Below are 21741 nucleotides of genomic sequence, written 5' to 3' on the forward strand. Positions count from 1 at the left end.
ATTTTATCCTTTGGCAAGCACAATGTGTTGGAAAGATCCAGATATATATAGCTAATTGGATGTAAGTTTTCATGAACTATTTTTGTTGACATGACCTTTGAGGTAAAATGTTGGGAGACAAAACTATAAGCCCCTATCTTTCTCCGTGTCCAATTAAAACTTCATAACCATAAATATTGCGTGAGTGTTAGCAATTGTGAAAGACTAAATGATGGTTGAGTATGTGGACTTGCTGAAAAGCTCTTATATTGACTCTTTCCTATGTTATGATAAATTGCAATTGCCTCAATGACTGAGATTATAGTTTGTTAGTTCTCAATGAAGTTTATGATTCATACTTGAAATTGTGATTGAATTGTTACTTTAGCACAAGAGATCATATGACAATATATATGTATGTTGTTGTTATAATAATGATCACGATGCCCTCATGTTCATATTTTACTTTATCGACACCTCTATCTCTAAACATGTGGACATATTTTTGATATCGGCTTTCGCTTGAGGACAAGCGAGGTCTAAGCTTGGGAGGGTTGATACGTCCATTTTGCATCATGCTTTTGTATCGATATTTATTGCATTATGGGCTGTTATTACACATTATGTCACAATACTTATGCCTTTTCTCTCTTATTTTACAAGGTTTACATGAAGAGGGGGAATGTCGGCAGCTAGAATTCTGGGGTGGAAAAGGAGAAAATATTAGAGACCTATTCTGCACATCTCCAGAAGTCCTGAAACTCGACGGGAATTATTTTCAGAATATATAAATAATATTGGGCGAAAGAAGTACCAGAGGGGGGCCAACCACCGTCCACGAGGGTGGGGGCGCGTCCTACCCCATGGGTGCGCCCCCTGCCTCATGGGCCCCCTGGTGGCCCTCTGATGCCTATCTTTGGCTATATGGAGTCTTTCATCGAGGAAAAAATAATAAGCAATCTCACGGGATGAAACTCTGCCACCACGAGGCGGAACCTTGGTGGAACCAATCTAGGGCTTCGACGGAGCTGTTCTGCTAGGGAAACTTCCCTCTGGGGGGGGGGAATCATCACCATCCTCATCACCAACGATCGTCTCATCGGGAGGGGGTTAATCTCCATCAACATCTTCACTAGCACCATCTCCTCTCAAACCCTAGTTCATCTATTGTATACAATCTTTGTATCCAAACCTCAGATTGGTACCTGTGGGTTGCTAGTAGTGTTGATTACTCCTTGTAGTTGATGCTAGTTGGTTTACTTGGTGGAAGATCATATGTTCAGATCCATTATGCATATTAATACCCCTCTGATTATGAACATGAATATGCTTTGTGAGTAGTTACATTTGTTCCCGAGGACATGGGAGAAGTCTTGCTATAAGTAGTCATGTGAATTTGGTATTCGTTCGATATTTTGATGAGTTGTATGTTGTCTTTCCTCTAGTGGTGTCATGTGAACATCGACTACATGACACTTCACCATTGTTTGGGCCTATAGGAAGGCATTGGGAAGTAATAAGTAGATGATGGGTTGCTTGAGTGACAGAAGCTTAAACCCTAGTTTATGCGTTGCTTCGTAAGGGGCTGATTTGGATCCATATGTTTCATGCTATGGTTAGGTTTACCTTAATACGTCTATTGTAGTTGCGGATGCTTGCAACATGGGTTAATCATAATTGGGATGCTTGTCCAAGTAAGGGCAGTACCCAAGCACCGGTCCACCCACATATCAAATTATCAAAGTACCGAACGCGAATCATATGAGCGTGATGAAAACTAGCTTGAGGATAATTCCCATGTGTCCTCGGGAGCGCTTTCCTTTATATAAGAGTTTGCTCAGGCTTGTCCTTTGCTACAAAAAGGATTGGGCCATATTGCTGCACCTTATTTACTTATATTACTTGTTACGCGTTACAAATTACCTTATCACAAAACTATCTGTTACCGATAATTTCAGTACTTACAGAGAATACCTTGCTGAAAACCGCTTATCATTTCCTTCTGCTCCTCGCTGGGCTCGACACTCTTACTTATCGAGAAGGCTACGATAGATCCCCTACACTTGTGGGTCATCACTTCACATAACCAACATGTCTCGCGATGGTACCTCCTTGTGAATTCCTCAAAATGAAAGAACATGACAAACACCTGGAAAAACAAATGAGGTTAGTGTAAATGCAAAACCAAACATTCATGTGGTGAAATACCCAACAAGTGTTTTCATCATTCTTATCATAAGAAAGGACAAGGTGTGGTATGGTATGAAAGTATATGATGCGACTACGATCAAAGACATTAGGCTCAAGTAAACAAGCATGCATCACAAGTAATATGTCCAAGTCTCCAAGATAGATAGGCATAGCATGGGTGCACTCATTATAATGGCATATGAGAGGTGAAACTAATGGAGAGAAGAGACAATTATCAAGATATATCATGTGAGAAGCATGAACATATATGTCATCAACCCAAGAAAGCGAGTAAGAATGGAACATGGGTGATGCGATAAAGCAAGCAATCATAGTGATCGATTCAAGCAAGCTAGTAGTGCGAAGATGCAACGTACTAGAAGGAATCATGTCAAGAATGTCATGTGTGCAAATAGTGTGCATGAACAATTCACATGACATAGCACAAGCATGAAAGGAAAATATGAGCAAAGTAGGTTTATGGTGTTGGCAAGATGCCCTATGTAAATAGCAATGGAACATCATGACTCTCCCAACACAACAAGCATCAATAGCATGTGGCACTAGGAAAACATGGTAATAGTAACAAGGATCTCCATCAAGCATGAAAATACACATAGAAGTAGTATAATGGTGAATCATGGGTAAATGCACGCAAGGGTCACAATTGCATGGCAAAATCATAGAAAGAGGCATAACATGCAAAGTGAACATGATATAATGGGCATAATGTAGCAAGTGGTAAATAGCCCATAGCCTTGTGAAAGCCAAGTAGAAGAGATGCGTGTAGTCCTTGCGCGAAGGTAACGGTGGTAAGGATAGTCCACGTGATCCCAAATCATCATTTCTCTCATGAGCTCGTTTCGTCAACTCTTGGGATTGGGAGGTTGATGAGTACATATGAGTACCTACACAAAACAAAGACAAGGGGAAAATTGTGTGTGCATGGTATATATACACGTCGTCCGTCATGATGTGCACGTGCTTGTGTTGTTAGTACAAAATATCCAATGCTCAAATAAATGAGGTGCATGACATAGAAACATGTCATCCATCACAATAGGTTTGTTGCTATGCATAGCATAATGGAGACCCAAATTGTGTAATGCATCACGAAAAATATGTAGAGCATTGTTATTCATGGAATGCATATGGTGCAAGCAATTATGGGAATCATGGAAGTATGGAATGTGTCAAAATCTCCTAATATGTATGAGGAAACTATGGGGGTCTCCTCATGAGCATTAATGGAAACATCACATGGAGAATATTGACAACATCCAAAACAATGCATATTTGGAACAATGTGATCATGGCATGGCATAGTAGATGAATTGCGTAAATCATGTAAAGGAAGCATAGCAATATCATCGCATGAAAAACAAAAGCCAATGACCATCATCTATGCCATAAGTGAAAATGGGATTTATTTTAATGGAGCATGCATAGTTACTATGTTGAGATTGAAATGATGCAATACGGGAGATCTCACTCATAGCATATGACAAGTTCAATGGATTGTCAAACATGACATGACCAATAGAATTTTCACAAGATATCCTATGGAGCATAGCATCACAACTAGGCAAATCAACATGCTCGTCATCATATTCATTATAAATGGGTGGCATATCTAAGCATGTGAAAGACATAGTATGTGGAGAATCCATAAGGTGATCATCATCATGCAAGCAATCATTTGCAAGATAGTCCACTAGTGGGAAAAGAGAAGAACCATCACCTATGTTACCTTTAGAGCATCACTCATGTGTTGTAGGTGAGGTGTCGAAGACCAAGTCGTGTTCATCTTCATCTTGATGGAACCATGTGGGGGGTGCATCATTGTCCACCATGGCCGTCGTTGTCTCCATTTGAGGTATGGACTCATCGAGGATAGGCATGTTGTGATGTAGGAGACCTAGCACCAAAGAACAAAACACACTCGTAGTAGAGGTTAAGTCGTTAGAAAACATAGTGGCCTCACATGCCGTGTGATGAGGACATCAATACCATTGTTACACCCACAACCCCTGCTGCTATACATACTGGACCAATCTAGAGGAGACGAAGGAGATTATGCGTCAAGTACAAGAACTGTTCGACAAAGGTTATATACGCGAATCCCTTAGTCCTTGTGTTGTTCCTATCATTTTAGTGCCGAAAAGGATGCTACGTCGCATATGTGCGTTGATTGTAGAGGCATTAATAATATTACTATTCGTTATCGTCATCCTATTCCTAGGCTAGATGATATGCTTGATGAATTGAGTGGCTCTACAATATTCTCCAATGTTGATTTGCGTAGTGGATACAATCAAATTCGTATGAAATTGGGAGATGAATGGAAAACAGCATTTAAAACTAAGTTTGGATTATATGAGTGGTTAGTCATGCCTTTTGGGTTAACTAATTCACCTAGTACTTTCATGAGGTTAATGAACGAAGTTTTACGTGCTTTCATTGGACGATTTGTGGTAGTTTGCTTTGATGACATATTGCTTTATAGCAAATCTTTGGAGGAACATTTGGAACATTTACGTGCTGTTTTTATTTCTCTACATGATGCATGTTTGTTTGGTAACTTTGGAAAGTGCACCTTTTGCACCGACCGATTATCTTTTCTTGGCTATGTTGTTACTCCACAGGGAATTGAATTTGATAAAGCCAAGATTGAAGCTATTGAGAGTTGGCCGCAGCCCAAAACAGTCACACAAGTGAGGAGTTTCCTTGGCCTCGCTGGTTTCTATAGGCGTTTTGTGAGAGATTTCAGCATCATTGTTGCACCTCTCAACGAGCTTACAAAGAAGGATGTGCCTTTTGTTTGGGGTACCGCACAGGAAGAAGCCTTCACGGTATTGAAAGATAAGTTGACACATGATCCTTTACTCCAACTTCCTAATTTCAATAAGACTTTTGAGCTTGAATGTGATGCTAGATGAATTGGATTAGGACGTGTGTTATTACAAGATGGCAAACCCGTTGCATACTTTTCTGAAAAATTGAGTGGGCCTAGTCTGAACTATTCTACTTATGATAAAGAATTATATGCTCTTGTTCGGACCTTAGAAACATGGCAACATTATTTATGCCCCAAGGAATTTGTTATACATTCTGATCATGAATCTTTGAAACACATTAAAAGTCAAGCAAAACTGAACCGTAGACAAGCTAAATGGGTTGAATTCATTGAGACTTTCCCTTATGTCATTAAACACAAGAACGGTAAAGAAAATGTTATTGCTGATGCATTGTCTCGTCGTTATACTATGCTTTCACAACTTGACTTTAAAATATTTGGTTTGGAGACCATCAAAGATCAATATGTTCATGATGCTGAATTTAAAGATGTATTGCAGAATTGTAAGGAAGGGAGAACTTGGAACAAGTTCGTTCTTAACGATGGATTTGTGTTTCGTGCTAACAAGCTATGCATTCCAGCTAGCTCCGTTCGTCTTTTTTTGTTGCAGGAGGCGCATGGAGGAGGGTTAATGGGACACTTTGCCATCAAGAAGACGGAGGATATACTTGCTACACATTTCGTTTGGCCAAAGATGAGACGGGATGTTGAGCGTTTTGTTGCTCGCTGCACTACATGTCAAAAAGCTAAGTCACAACTCAATCCTCATGGTTTATATATACCTTTGCCTGTACCTAGTGTTCCTTGGGAGGATATATCTATGGACTTTGTTTTAGGTTTACCTCGAACAAAGAAGGGGAGGGATAGCATATTTGTTGTCGTGGATAGGTTCTCGAAAATGGCACACTTTATACCATGTCATAAAAGCGATGATGCTGTTAATGTTGCTGACTTGTTCTTTTGTGAAATTATTCGCTTGCATGGTGTGCCAAATACTGTTGTTTCAGATCGTGATACTAAATTTCTTAGCCACTTTAGGAGATGTTTATGGGCTAAGTTGGGGACTAAGCTGCTTTTTAGTACTACTTGTCACCCCCAAACTGATGGACAAACTGAAGTAGTCAATAGAACATTGTCTACTATGCTTAGGGCTATTTTGAAGAATAACAAGAAAATGTGGGAAGAATGCTTGCCTCATATTGAATTTGCTTATAATCGTTCATTGCATTCTACTACTAAGATGTGCCCTTTTGAAATTGTGTATGGTTTCCTACCTCGTGCACATATTGATTTGTTGCCTCTTCCATCTTCGGAGAAGGTTAATTTTTATGCTAAAGAGCATGCTGAATTGATTTTAAAAATGCATGAGTTAACTAAGGAAAACATAGAGCGTATGAATGCTAAATATAAACTTGCTGGAGATAAGGGTAGAAAAAATGTTGTGTTTGCACCTGGAGATCTTGTTTGGTTATATTTGCGTAAGGATAGATTTCCTAATTTGCGCAAATTAAAGCTAATGCCACATGCTGATGGTCCTTTTAAGATGTTAGAGAGAATAAATGATAATGCATATAAACTTGAGCTGCCTGCAGATTTTGGGGTTAGTCCCACTTTTAACATTGCAGATTTGAAGCCTTATTTGGGTGAGGATGATGAACTTTCGTCGAGGACGACTTCATTTCAAGAAGGGGAGGATGATGGGGACATCAATACCATTGTTACACCCACAGCACCTGCTGTTGTACATACTGGACCAATTACTAGAGCTCGCGCACGCCAATTGAATTATCAGGTACTTCCTTTTCTTGGTAATGATTCTAATGTTCATGTGAATATGATGCTGCCTAAGTTGGATACATTTGTTTTGCTTACAAATGAAGGTCCTAGCTTGCACAAGAAAGATGAACCTTGGAGCAAGTTCAAGCATGGAGATGATGGCATGCGCAAGGGGAACAAGAACTGAGTTACAAGTGATGATTCCAGGACTCTGAAGCCACCATAATGAGTGCATGAAGCATGGTATGAAATATACAAGATGCCACTTCATAAATTTCGTCCAGCGGCTATTTTAGGTGCTGCGTCACCTTATTATTGGGCCAGGCACATGTATTTTCGAAGTACTTAAGTATAGGCTGTTTTTAGAGTCCGTATGTGTGGGGAAACAAGAGTTAGGGTTGGTTTCCGACCCCTCCACCACGGGCCACGAAATTCCCCCTCTCTCCTCCATATATACAGCCCTTAGGGCATCGTTTAGACTTTGGATTTTGTTTAGATTAAAAGTTCGCCATAGCTGCAACTTTGCGTACTTCGTTTGTGTTCAACGACCAGACCAAGGCGTCACAGACCCCCACCTTAATCAATAGAGCTTTCATATTATATTCACAATATCCAGATTGCAATCTCAGTTTCTTGCTTGTTCTTCGTTTGCTTGCAGGAAACAGACCCTCGTGGTCAGGTTGATCGTGCTCCGGCGTGGTCAATAACCCTCGGAAGTTGGTTTAGCGATTGCTAACGCGCGACGTCTCGCACATTCATAGTCAGATCGTCAAGGTCGACTCCCACAGAAAACGATAGCCACCATCTCAACGAAACATCAGGACACCTTTGCCTCTATCACCGTGTCAACTATCTCACTCACTAGGTGTTGTGGCTCACTCACTCCCTCTTGGATGCTCTCACTCGTATGGTTGGTGGAGTCACTCAAATGGCTCTCAACCTCACATAGGATGTGCGGCATGCTCTCATGTGTGGGGTTAGTGGTGGTCACACTCATCCTCTCATAGGAAATGCACCCAATGTGACATATGGTGGAGTCACTCATATCACTCATGGTCGGGTGGCTCTCTTCACATGGCAATTGGGGCGTCTCGTCATATGTGGGTGTCGGAGAGATGTTGGTGCAAATGTCTCCATGCTCAACTCCTATCACCGCCTTGGTTGAAGGGATAGTCGCATGCTCAACCTCCTCGTCCATAATGCCTCCAAAGATGAATGCCGTAGGATGTGGAAAACCATCACTCTCCTCCGAGATCGAAGATAATGTCTCATGTGCGGTCTCGTAGCTTGACTCGGAGTATGAGTCCAATATGGGCTCCATCTTCATGTTGTTGAAGAGGTTCGTGCTCGTCGCCATGGTCGAAGGGGATGGCCCTAGCTCGACCGTCTTGTCACCGTCTTGTTGTTGGAGGCCCATATGATGTGGCACCTCATAGCTCGTCTCCATGACCAAAGGGAATTTCCCATGCTCGGCCATCTTCCTTGAGGGGCTTCCGAAGATGGAAGTGTCTCCGTCGCTCGTAGATGGTCGCCTTAGACTTGATGAAGTCAATGTAGGTGTACTCGTGGGAAGTAGGCGAAGATGCCATACGTCCAAAGGCGAAGATGCCTTGATAGCACTTGGCGAAGATGCTGAAGTGGTGGTGGTAGTAGCCATAGCATCCTCTTGGTGGTGCTTGTCTCGCGATCTTCTCTTTTGCTCATGAAGCTTGGCCGTAACTTGATGTAGAGCTTGTTGGGACATGTAGGTAGGCGCATCTCGAGCATCTTCATGTTGATGGTGTCGTTGTCGTACTTGAGCTCGATGGCGTTCGTCATCACGCACATGTTGCTTGGAGGTGACTTGCTCTTCATGACGATGTGGATCACGAACGTGATGATGGTCGCCATGTAGATGTGGACATGCACGACTTGCGCTTGCATCGCATGGGCGCTCCGAAGATGATCGACTTGCTCATCGTTGCCTTGAGGATGATGAAGGGGAAGAACGGTTGATCAACAAGGTCCGAATCTCCTCCATCCTTGCATCTTGCTCCTCCTTTTGTGCGGAAAGCTTGTTGTCGATGTAGTCCATTTTCCTTGCTTTGGAGTGATGAATGTCGATGGAGAGGTTCTCGATGCGCTTTCGCAATCTTGATTGTGCGCCTTGCATTTGTCATTGTAGATCGAAGATTGACGCTTTGGTGGTGTAGTTGTTCACGCCGTCGTTGTTGTGGAAGACCGGAGATGAAATGCCTTGCCTATCCATCACAAGACTCGAGCAAATATGAGTGGGAGAAATAAAAGAACTATACCAAATGTACCTTGACCGATGTTGAAAATGGATCAATGATCATTCAATGATGTAACAAGGAAATATCGCAATTGGTACCGATCTCGTCAATTTCTCACACCTACACAAGTAAGGCTTATAGTGGAGCTTGTTGAGGATAGTGGCACAAAAATTTGATGCAAAATGTTAGCAACAGTCAATAATGTTGAAAGAGATTCACAAATTTCCAAGTGAAACAAGTAGACCAATAGCAATATGTGGGACACGGAAACACACACACGGATAGATAAGTGGGGTCGTGCATCCAAGGAATGAGCCCAAAATGTGGAATCCATGGAAAATGCACTTGTTGCACAACTCTAGAGAGACGCTAACACGATTGCTCAATAGGCGGATATGACACTTGTGCACAACCTATAGAAGACAAAAATGCAAGGACTTCTATCCCAATTATGCTATGTATATATGGTTCCCGGTGTTTCTCTCAAGATGATCCAAGATGATCGGATATGACAATCTTATATGCAATGTGGTATGATGCTATGGCTATTGCTTATAAGCTTCTTTGCTCTTTTTCTTTGCTCAAAAGCTTTTTTTAGATAGCCACTATGCGAAATGCACAAACCAAGATAGCAATTGTGTACATACGGGAACAATCTTGTGACACAAGGGATGATATGATACCAATATGATATGGTATGTATGCAATGGATGGTATAGATCACTAATGTGCACAAGTAACATTGTCGGCAATACTCAAATGGCTAGTCTGATAGGCATGTGACGCAAAATGGGCTAGGGGTTAACAATGTAATGGCAAGGGGAATATACAATGGTGTCGTCGAGGTTACCGTCCTTGGCGATGATGAGTAGCCGCGTTCTTGATGTAGAACCGTTCCTAAATAGCCGAAACACCTTAGGAAACGGAAAAACCATAAACTCAAAATCTCAAATGTCAAATGTCAAATGGTGGTAGCGGGAAAGCGGTGGTGGTTGCAGAAGCTTAATGGGATTGCGGAAATGCAACGATGGGTTTTGAGACGCAATGCGGAAATGGAGGGTAAGGTGGTGGACTATACACGGTGTCGGAGTTGGAAGCACGGTCCCTAAGTAGCCGAAACACCTTAGCAGACACAACTCACAACACAAACAAAATTGTGTTAAGTTGGAGTGGCAGAAGTGTATGGTGGACAAGCCTATGCGGAAGTTATGGTGGTGGTTGATGAAGAAGCAATCGTCCCTAAGTAGCCGAAACACCTTAGGAGACTCAAATCACAACTCAAACAACCTCAAATGCAATGGGGAATAAAATGGGTAAGGTTGCAGAAGGCTATGGTGGTTTCGTGGAAGATATGGTGGAAGCCCTAGGAAAAGATGCCAAAGTTGCAAAAATTTGACGGAGTCAAATGATGATGGTATTATTTTTGTGTTATGGGGGATGTCAATAGCTTCAAAATGAGCTAAAGAACGTCAAAATTGGACTCTGTATGAATTAGTTATTCAAAAAACGGTGGGAAAGGCTGAAGTTACAAGGGCCGGACATCCGGGGCTCGGGCCGGATTTTTAGGACCTGATGTCCAGAACCGCACGCGAATTGCGCTGCAGGAGCCGGATGTCCGGGCCTACGGCCGGATGTTCGGGGGGGCAGATGTCCGGGCTCCAATCCGAGGATGAACTCGAGGAACTCGATTTTGGGGGCGGAAATTGATGATTTTGGGGGCAAAATTGGGGAAATGATGAGGACATCAATACCATTGTTACACCCACAGCCCCTGCTACTATACATACTGGACCAATTACTAGAGCTCGCGCACGCCAATTGAATTATCAGGTACTTCCGTTTCTTTGTAATGATTCTAATGTTCATGAGAATATGATGCTGCCTAAATTGGATACATTTGTTTTGCTTACAGATGAAGGGCCTAGCTTGGACAAGAAAGATGAACCTTGGAGCAAGTTCAAGCATAGAGATGATGGCATGCGCAAGGGGATCAAGAACGGAGTTACAAGTGATGATTTCAGGACTTTGAAGCCACCATAAAGAGTGCATGAAGCCTTGGACGAAATATACAACATGCCACTTCATAAATTTCATCCAGAGGCTATTCTTGGTGCTGCGTCACATTATTATTGGGCCAGCCCCATGTATTTTCTAAATACTTAAGTATAGGTTGTATTTTGAGTCGGTATGTGTGGGGAAACGAGAGTTAGGGTTGGTTTCGGACCTATCCTCCAAGGGCCACGAAATTCCCCCCTCTTCCTCCATATATACAGCCCTAAGGGCATCGTTTAGACTTTGGATTTTGTTTAGATTAAAGTTCGCCATAGCTGCAACTTCGCGTACTTCATTTGTGTTCAACGACCAGACAAAGGCGTCACAGAACCCCACCTTTGACCAATAAAGCTTTCCTCTTATATTCGCAATATCCAGATTGCAATCTTAGTTTCTTGCTTGTTCTTCGTTGGCCTGCAGGAAACAAACCTTCGTGGTTAGGTTGATCATGCTCCAGCGTGGTCAATAACCTCTCGGAGTTGGTTTAGCGATTGTAAGGCGCGACATCCTCGCACGTTCATAGTCGGATCATCAAAGTCGACTTCCTCCAAAATGATAGCCACCATCTCATCAAAAGACGGGACACCTTTGCCTCTATCAAGTGGTATCAGATTTCCAGGTTACTCGCTGAGATTTTTGAGTTTTTCATAGTTTAGATCGAGTCTATTCTTCATACCTACAGTCCACGAAAAAGCCAAAAAAATTAGGGTTAGGACATCATATCTAAACCAATCTGAGCCTGTGCATAGTCTTTTTAGAGTTTTGCTTGGTTGAATTTGCAGTTGCATCGTTATGTCGAGTTGCTGGTCTTAGCGTCTACTCCCTTAGAGTTTCGAGTTCTGTTCACAGGTTGTCACGCCGCCACCACACGATCATCATCATCATTACCATATACCACCACCCCACCATATACATCACCGCTGCCATATACAACCACCAATCCGAGTCCACATATACCATCGCCATATATAACCACCAATCTATGTCCACATATACCATCGCCATCACGCCAATCCGAGTTCCACCAGATTCATCTCCGCCACCAGTCCTAGTCCGAGTCCAATATTTTGTTACTCTGTTTCAGATTTCCAGATCACGCGATACTTCGAGTCGTGACAGAGTAGAACTCCCGAGATGTTCTACCCGCAGTAGAAAAATAGTTCCAAACTAAAAAAAACTATGTCTGGAAAATTCTGGCTAGGCAGTTTTTACACCATTTGTAGACTTTTTCGGAAAAAAATTGTTGCGAAGCAAAAAAAGGTGAAAAAAGGGGGAAAATTTCACTGCACGCTCCTCCCTTATTTATGTGCAGCGCCATGGTTTTGTTAGTGTTCTAGGCTCATGTCTCTAACACGGTCTAGCCTAGGACTAGCACAGTACCGTCGTTGAGCGTTTATTCAACTTTGCATCTCTAAATTGATTATTGCTGACCCTTTTTGCTACCATATTATAAGCCTTCCCAGCTCCACATACATCTACGTCGTGCATTTGACTCTCCCTGGTAATCTCTCTATCCATGCTTTGAGAGTTTTGACCACGACGGTTGCCGATCACCGCCTGCTGTTGGGTAAGAACTGGTAAGAATTTGAGATTTGCTTGAAGGATTTGTGACACCCACCACCACCTCTTATTAGTAGTCTGTAGGATCATATTCTTGTGTGTTTCTATTGCTGCTAACCAAGGCAGGATCACAAGCCGACAAGACTGACTGAGAGAACATGATGAATAAGGAGTTGCATGATAAATTTCAGCAAATGATGAGTGGACAGGTGCAAGATGTGCTAAACAGATTTGAAGAGGCCATGGAGAAGATAGATGGCATAGAGAAAACGTTCGAAACAAAGCTCGATAACAAGTTTAATGAATGGCTCGCACGTCTTCCACCACCACCACCGGCTGCACCTAATGCACCTCTACAACAACAACAACAACAACAACAACAACAACAACAACAACAACAACAACAACAACAACAACAACGACGACGACGACGACGACGACGACCACGACGACTACCTCCACATCGCAAAACAGCCCTTCGCCGAGCGAGCCGTGTCCGTCTTGCGCCTGGCCAACCTGTTGGTGCTGCTGTTGACACTTCTATGGCTCCTGCTGCTAATGCGGAGGAGGAGGATTATGCGGGAGATTACGAGGATGAGGTTGATCAAAATCAGAACTACATGCAACCACCAGCACCAAAACCACCAGGTCGTCCACATGCAAATAATGGCAATGGTAGGCTCCCCCTCAGGTACGAGATCATGACCATCTCCCTAAATTGAAATTGAATATTCTACCACTTGAGGGTAGATATGTTACTAATATATATCTTATTTGGGAGTAAGAAACTGAACAACGATTTACATGTTTACAATATCCCGAGGAGAGACGTGTTCCTGCTGCTGTTTGTGCTTTCACTAGCTTTGCATGTGTTTAGTGGTCTGAACGTTGTAGATTATATCCTATTCCAGCTACTTGGGCTGCTTTGAAAACTGCTATGCGTACTCGTTGGGTTCCACCATATTATCAACGTGAATTAAGTAAAAAATTGCAGCGTTTAAGACAAGGAAAAAATTCCGTAGAAGAATATTATGAGGAATTACAAACTGGCATGATTAGATGTGGTATTCTTGTGGAGAATGAAGCTAAGCTTGCACGTTTTATGGCTGGATTAAATAGAGAGATTCAGACCATTCTAGAGTATAAGGAGTATACTAATATCACTCGTTTATTCCATCTTGCTTGTAAAGCTGAACGTGAAGTGCAGGATCGACAGGCATTGGCGCGAACTAACTTTTCTGCAGGTCGATCTTCATCATGGACACCACGTGCATCCTCTACTTCGACAAGACCAGCACCTCCATCAGGTGCCACCTCCAGCCGTGATACAAGAAAGCAGGAACAACCACCACTATTTGCCAAGAGCACCCTTGTTGGGCCTGCGCAGAGCTCTTCTTCTTCCATGCCACCAACAGGGCACACAAGTGATATTATTTGTCATCGTTGTAAGGGAAGAGGACATTTTGTGAGAGAATGCAAATCTCAGCGTGTGATGATTGTTACTGAGGATGGTGGGTATGAGTCCGCTAGTGAATATTATGAGGAGACTTTCGCTCTTATTACACATGAAGAACACGGTGGAGATGATTTTGATCATGAGATGCAATACATGGCTGCTGAAGATGTTGACATGTATGAATGTTTAGTTGCTCAACGTGTTTTGAGTGTGCAGGTTACACAATTTGAGAAAAATCAGAGGCATAATTTGTTCCATACAAAGGGAGTTGTGAAGGAACGTTCTGTTCTCGTCATCATAGATGGAGGGAGCTGCAACAACTTGGCTAGCATGGAGATGGTGGAGAAGCTCTCTCTCACCACAAGACCGCATCCACATCCTTACTACATCCAATGGTTCATGATGTAGGGTAGGAACCCTATAGCCCGATCTTTCACGAAAGGAGCGGATCCCGCGGAGAACGCGAAGAACACGAGGAGGAAAACGAGGGGAAAATCACGAGGGGGAACACAAGAGAACACTCGAACCAACAAGAATGATCACACATGTGCTAGATCCTCGAATACATAAAGTAAGATACACGATCCAAAGTCAACAACGGACGATACAAAGGGAAGCCGGTTCTTCTCCGTGAGGAGGTCTTGAATCCACGGGGGGATCTTCCCTTAGAAAGGGGGCTTGAATCCAAAGGTATCTTCTCCGCAACGAGGTCTTGAATCCAAGGTGGATCTTCTCCGTAGAGGCCGCGGTCTCTCTCGTGGTGTAGATCCGATATGGATGAGCATAGCTCTATCTCTCAAATGAGCTAAACCAACGCTGACGCTCAAATGGTGGAGGTGGAGGAGTATATATAGTCTAGGACCACGAATGGGTAAGTGAGGGGCAAAACAGGTATATGGGCCTTGGCCCAGTGACTCTGCACGCAGGTAGGCCGGAAGTTCCAGGCAGGGACGGAAGGTCCGGGCTCCAGAAGTTCCGTGTGGGCCAGTGTAAGCCGAGAGTTGGCGCGGCGCAGGCTATGCTGGAGTGGCGAGGGCCAGAGGTTCCGGGCTGGCCGGAAGGTCCGGAGGCCGGAGGTTCTGGGCTGTGGCCGGAAGGTCCGGGCCTGGCAGAAACGCTGCACAAGTCTTGATGCCGGTTGTTCCTTCTCCTTGATTCCTTGATTCCTGAGAACATGTAGTGTCTTGGCATTAGGTAGCAACCATGTCTCGGAAGAATGGAAAGGGAAAGGACTTAGGAACAAGTTCACCTTGTTTCCAATGGCGTATGCTCGAGGTCGAGGTCTCGTCGTAGTGTACATGGGGATGATCGTAGGATGCTCCGCATCATCTCCCATCCCTTGGGAAAGATCCGACCTCGTATCGTGATCCTCATCACCATGGGAACGGTCGTTGTGGATGGACTTGTAATTGGACGGAGTTGAAGACATTGCGCAATCCAAGTACTCCAAGGTGTCGCCGGAGTGGTATACATGCAAAAATAGCAAACACAAACAACACTCGGAAATACAATGGTTAGCGCACACAAAGTGTCCATCATGTAAGAAAGAGTCTGTGCGGCAAGATTGTTTGTGACAAAGCGCATGGAGCTTAGTAAGATGATATAGAATGATATGCAAAGCATTAATGGGAGCAAAAGCATTCATTGTGCACACAAATGTGTTGTGAATATGATCAGTGCAACCACGGTGCAAAATGATGTCATGATGGGACGGTGTATCAAAAGCATGAACATGGCAATGGATTCTCAATATGAATGAGTTATCATGCAATTGATTGTAGGCCATATGATCATGATGTATGAATATGCCATCAAGAAAGATCACAACAAATTTGCTAAGAAAATGCACAAGCTCATATATCATGGATGACATGGGGATACAAGATGAAACAAGGCAATCATAATGTGAGTCAATCCATGCATAAGATTCAAATTTGTTATGGGTGGTGTTGTACCATAGCTCAATGTTGTGGTAGAAGTGGTGGTCCGATGGTGAATCCACTAAGTCCAAGCACTCCTCAACTTGAATGTCCATGGAGCCAATCTCCCATGTCGCTCCTCCGTTCATGAGATGTATCATGTAGACAACAAGAAGGAGACAACAATGAAAGAGTGACCCATCCAATATGCATAATTGAGGATGGCTCAAAGGGAAGGAGTTCACCTTTAGGAGATTCTCGCAAATGTTGGTGTTGCACATTGTGTATGCCTTCACATGACCAAATTGTCTCATGACGGTATCGCCATGTGAATCCTTCAAAATGAAAGAACATGACAAACACTTGGAAAACAAATGAGGTTAGCGGAGATGCAATACCTATCATTCGTGTGGTAAGATACCCAACAAGTGTATGAATCATGCTCATCATAAGAAAGGACAAGGGAGCATATCATAGTATGGACGCATATGATGCGAGAACAACCAAATACAATAGGCGCAATCAAGCAAGCATGCATCACAAGTAATATGTCCAAGTCTTCATGATCAATAAGCATAGTAAGTTGGCACTCAATACAAGGGGATATGAGAGGTGCCACTAATGGAGACAAGAGACAATGATCAAGATAAATCATGTGAGAGGCACGAGCATATATGTCATCAACCCAAGAAAGAAAGAAAGAAAGAATGGAACATGGGTGATGCAACAAAGAAAGCAATCATATGAATCAAGGCAAGCAAACTAGTAGTGCAAAGATGCAACGTACTAGAAGGAATAATGTCAAGTATGTCATGTGTGCAAATGGCAGTCATGAATAATGCACAGGACATATCACAAGCATGAAGGCAAGATATGAGCAAAATATCATCAATGTATTGGTGAGAGACCATATGTAAATAGCAACGGGACATCATGACTCTCCCAACACAACAAGCATCAATAGCATGAGGTACATGATAGACATGGAAGTAGCAACAAGGATCTCCACCAAGCATGCAAATACACATAGGAGAAGCATAATGGTGAATCATGGGTAGACGCAAGCAAGGGTCACAATTGCATGGCAAAGGCATAGGAGCAAGCATAGCGTGCAAAGTGAACACGGTAAAATGAGCATGAAGCAACAAGCGGTATATAGCACATAGCCGTGTGAGAGCCAAGTGAAAGAGATGCGTGTAGTCGTTGCACGAAGAGAATGGTGGTAAGGATAGTCCACGGGATCCCAAGTCATCTTTGCTCTCAAGAGCTCGTTTCGTCAACTCTTGGGATTGAGAGGTTGATGAGTATACGTGAGTACCTACACAAAACAAAGACAAAGGGAAAATTGTGTGTGCGTGGTAGATGTACACATCATCCATCATGATGCGCACGTGCTTGTGTTGGTTAGCACAACATATCCAATGCTCAAATAAATGAGATGCGTGATATAGAAACATGTCATCCATCATGATAGGTTTGTTGTTATGTATAGCATAATGGAGACTCAAATTGTGTAATTCATCACAAGAAATATGTAGAGCATTGTTATTCATGGAATGCATACGGTGCAAGCAATTATGAGAATCATGCAATGTATGGAATGCATCAAAATCTCTTAATATGTATGAGGAAACTATGGGAGTATCCTCATGATCTTTAATGGAAACATCACATGGAGAATATTGACAACATCCAAAACAATGCATATTTGGAACAATGTGATCATGGCATGGCATAGTAGATGAATTGCACAAATCATGTAAAGGAAGCATGGCAATATCATCACATGAAAAACAAAAGCCAATGACCATCATCTCGTCATCTATTCCATAAGTGCAAATGGGATTGATTTTAATGGGGCATGCATAGTTACTATGTTGAGATTGAAATGATGCAATATGGGTTATCTCACTCATAGCATATGACATGGTTAATGGATTGTCAAACATGATGTGACCAAAATAATTTTCACATGATATCCTATGGAGCATAGCATCACAACTAGGCAAATCAATATGCCCATCATCATATTTATCATAAATAGGTAAGTCATGACATGAAGAAGTCGCACTAGCATGAAGCATGGGTATAAGTGTGTCAACATCATGCAAACAATCATTCGTAAAATAGTCCACTAGTGGGACAAGAGAAGCACCATCACCTATGTTACCTTTGGAGCATCGCTCATGTGTTGTAGGTGAGGTGTCGAAGACCGAGTCGTGGTCATCTTCATCTTGATGGAACCATGTGGGGGTGCATCATCGTCCACCATGGCAATCATTGTCTCCATTGGAGGTATGGACTCGTCGAGGGTAGGCATGTCATCATGTAGGAGACCTAGCACCAAAGAAGAAAACACACTAGGAGTAGAGGTTAAGTCGTTAGAAATCAAAGTGGCCTCACATGCCGTGTCAACTACCTCACTCACTAAGTTTTGTGGCTCACTGACTCCCTCTCAGATGCTCTCACTCATATGGTTGGTGGAGTCACTCAAATGGCTCTCAACCTCACATAGGATGTGTGGCATGCTCTCAAGTGTGGGGCTAGTGGTGGTCACACTCATCCTCTCATAGGAAATGCTCTCAATGTCACGTAGGGTGGAGTCACTCATGTAACTCATGTGGTGGTGGCTCTCCTCACATGGAAATTGGGGCATCTCGTCACATGTCGTTGTCAGAGAGATGTATGTGCAAATGTCTCCATGCTCAATCATGTCGTAGTCGTAGCCATGGATGAAGGCCGAAGATAGCACATCATCACTCTCCTCTAAGACCAAAGATAAGGTCTAATGTGCGGTCTCGTAGCTTGACTCGGAGTATGAGTCCAATATGGGCGCCGTCGTCATGTTGTTGAAGAGGTTCATGCTCGTCGCCATTATCGAAGGGGATGGCCCTAGCTCGACTGTCTTGTTGCCGTCTTGTTGTTGTAGGCCCATATGATGTGGCACCTCATAGCTCGTCTCCATGACCGAAGGGAATTTCCCATGCTCGGTCATCTTCCTTGAGGGGCTTCCGAAGATGGAAGTGTCGCCCTCACTCGTATGTGGTCGCCTTGTAGTTGAAGGTGTCGATGTAGGCGAACTCATGGGGAGTAGCCGAAGATGCCGTATGTCCAAAGGAGAAGATGCCTTGATAGAACTTGGCGAAGATGCCGAAGTGGTTGGTGTAGCCGAAGCTCCGTCTTGGTGTTTGGACTTGGCGTGAAGTAGGGCTTGTTGGGACTTGTGCATTTGCGCTTGGCGAGCATCGTCATGATGATTGTGTCGTTGTCGCACTTGAGCTCGTAGTAGATGTCGTTCGTCGTCGTCGTGCACATGTTACTTGGAGGTGACATGCCCTTCATGACGAGATGGATCACGAACGTGATTGTGGTCGCCATGGAGTTGTGGACGTGGACGACTTGCGCTTGTGTCGCTTGGGCGCTCCGAAGAGGATCGATGTGCTTGCCGCCGCCTTGAAGATGACGAAGGGAAAGTAGACATGATCAAGGCCCGAATCTCCTCCATCCTTGCATCTTGCTCCTCCTTTTGTGCAGAAATCTTGTTGTCGATGTAGTCCCTTTTCCTCGCTTCGGAGTGGCGAATGTCAATGGAGAGGTTCTCGATGCGCTCTCGCAATCTTGATTGTGTGCCTTGCATTTGTCGTTGTAGATGGAATATTGATGCTTTGGTGATGTAGTTGTTCATGCCGTCGTTGTTGTCGAAGACCGGAGATGAAATGCCTTGCCTATCCATCACTCCAAGAGAAATGTGTGAGTGGTAGAAAGGGAAGAACGAATACCAAATGTACCTTGACCGAAGTTGAAAGTGGATCAATGATCACTCCAATGTGGACAAGGAAATAGCACAATTGGTACGAATTCTTGTCAGTTTCTCACGCCTACACGAATAAGGCTTATGGTGGAGCTCAGTGAGGATAGTGGCACAAAAATTTGATGTAAAATGTTAGCAAGAGTCAATAATGTTGAAAGAGATTCACAAATTCGCAAGTGAAACAAGTAGACCAATAGCAATATGGGTGGCACACGGAAACGCACACACAGATAGATAAATGGGGTCGTGCAACCAAGGATGAGCTCAAAATGTGGAATCCATGGAAAATGCTCTTGTTGCACAACTCTAGAGAGACACTAGCATGATTGCTCAATAGGCGGATACGACACTTGTGCACAACCTATAGGAGACAAAAATGCAATGACTTCTATCCCAAGTATGCTATGTATATATGGTTCCCGGTGTTATGATCCAAGATGATCTTATATGACAATGTGGTATGATGCTATGTCACTTGCTTACATGCTCTTTGTTCACTCTTTTTCTTTGCTTAAAAGCTTTATTCTCTTTTTTTGTATGGCCACTTTTGCACAATGCACAAACCAAGATAGCTATTGTGTATATGCGGGAACAAACTTGAGGCACACGAGATGATATGATAACAAGATGATACCTATGGTATGGTATGTATGCAATGGGAGGTGTAGCTCAATGATCACTAATGTGCACAAGTAACGTTTCCGGCAATACTCAAATGGCTAGTCTCGATAGGCAAGTGACGCAAAATGGGCTAGGGGTTATCAATGCAGTTGCAAGGGAATATACAATGGAGGGATACCATGATACCAAGATGATATGGAGGTTACCATCCTTGTCGATGATGAGTGGCGGTGATCTTGATGCAGATACCAAGATGATGGAGACTCGTCCCTAAGTAGCCGAAACACCTTAGGAAATGGAAAAACCGCGAACTCAAAATCTCAAATGTCAAAATGGTGGTAGCGAGATGCGGTGGTGGTGTTGCGGAAGCTCAATGGGATTGCGGTAATGCAATGATGGGTTATGTGAGTAGGCAATGCGGAACTGGAGGGTTATTGGTTTATGTGAGTCGGAGTTGGAAGCACGGTCCCTAAGTAGCCGAAACACCTTAGGAGACACAACTCACAACACAAACAAAATTGGGTTAGGTTGGGGTGGCGGAAGTGTGAGGTTGGCAAAATTATGCGGAAGTTATGTTGGTGGTGGTGGTTGATGAAGAAGCAACCGTCCCTAAGTAGCCTAGACACCTTAGGAGACTCAAATCACTCCTCAAGCAACCAGATATGCAATGGGGAACAAAATTGGTGAGGTTGCGGAAGTCGGTGGTGGTGTAGCGGATGATGTGGTGGAAGCCCTAGGCAAAGATGCCAAAATTCACAAAATTTGATGGTGTCAAAAGGTGGTTAAACCAAGGTGAGGTCCTCGGGCACGTTGATAGCTTCAAACCGAGCCAGAGAACACTCAAATCGGAGTTCAGAGTGAAAAGTTGTGATGAAAACGGTGAACAAGGCTGATGCTGAAATTCTGTGCAATGTTTCGGGTTAGGCCGGAAGTTCCGGGCCTAGGGCCGGAAGTTCCAGGGGTCGCGGAAAAAGTCTCGGGGAAGCCGAGGGATTTTGGGTAAACTCTCTGTTTAGCCTGGAAGTTCCGGGGCTCGGACGGATGTTCCGGGGGAGTCCGGTAGTTCCGAGGGTCGTGGAATTTCTTCCGGGACGAACCCTAAATTCCAGATCTAAGAAAGGGGGCGGAAAAACTCGATTTCCAAGTTCAAAATTGAGACGATTTCGTGGATGGAAATGGGGGAAAAGAAGGGGAATGCTAGGTCCACTCATAACACAGCTAATCCATGGATCAAAATCAACAAAACA

This window comes from Triticum dicoccoides, chromosome 1A (assembly GCF_002162155.2).
Source record: "Triticum dicoccoides isolate Atlit2015 ecotype Zavitan chromosome 1A, WEW_v2.0, whole genome shotgun sequence".
Classification (NCBI taxonomy): domain Eukaryota; kingdom Viridiplantae; phylum Streptophyta; class Magnoliopsida; order Poales; family Poaceae; genus Triticum; species Triticum dicoccoides.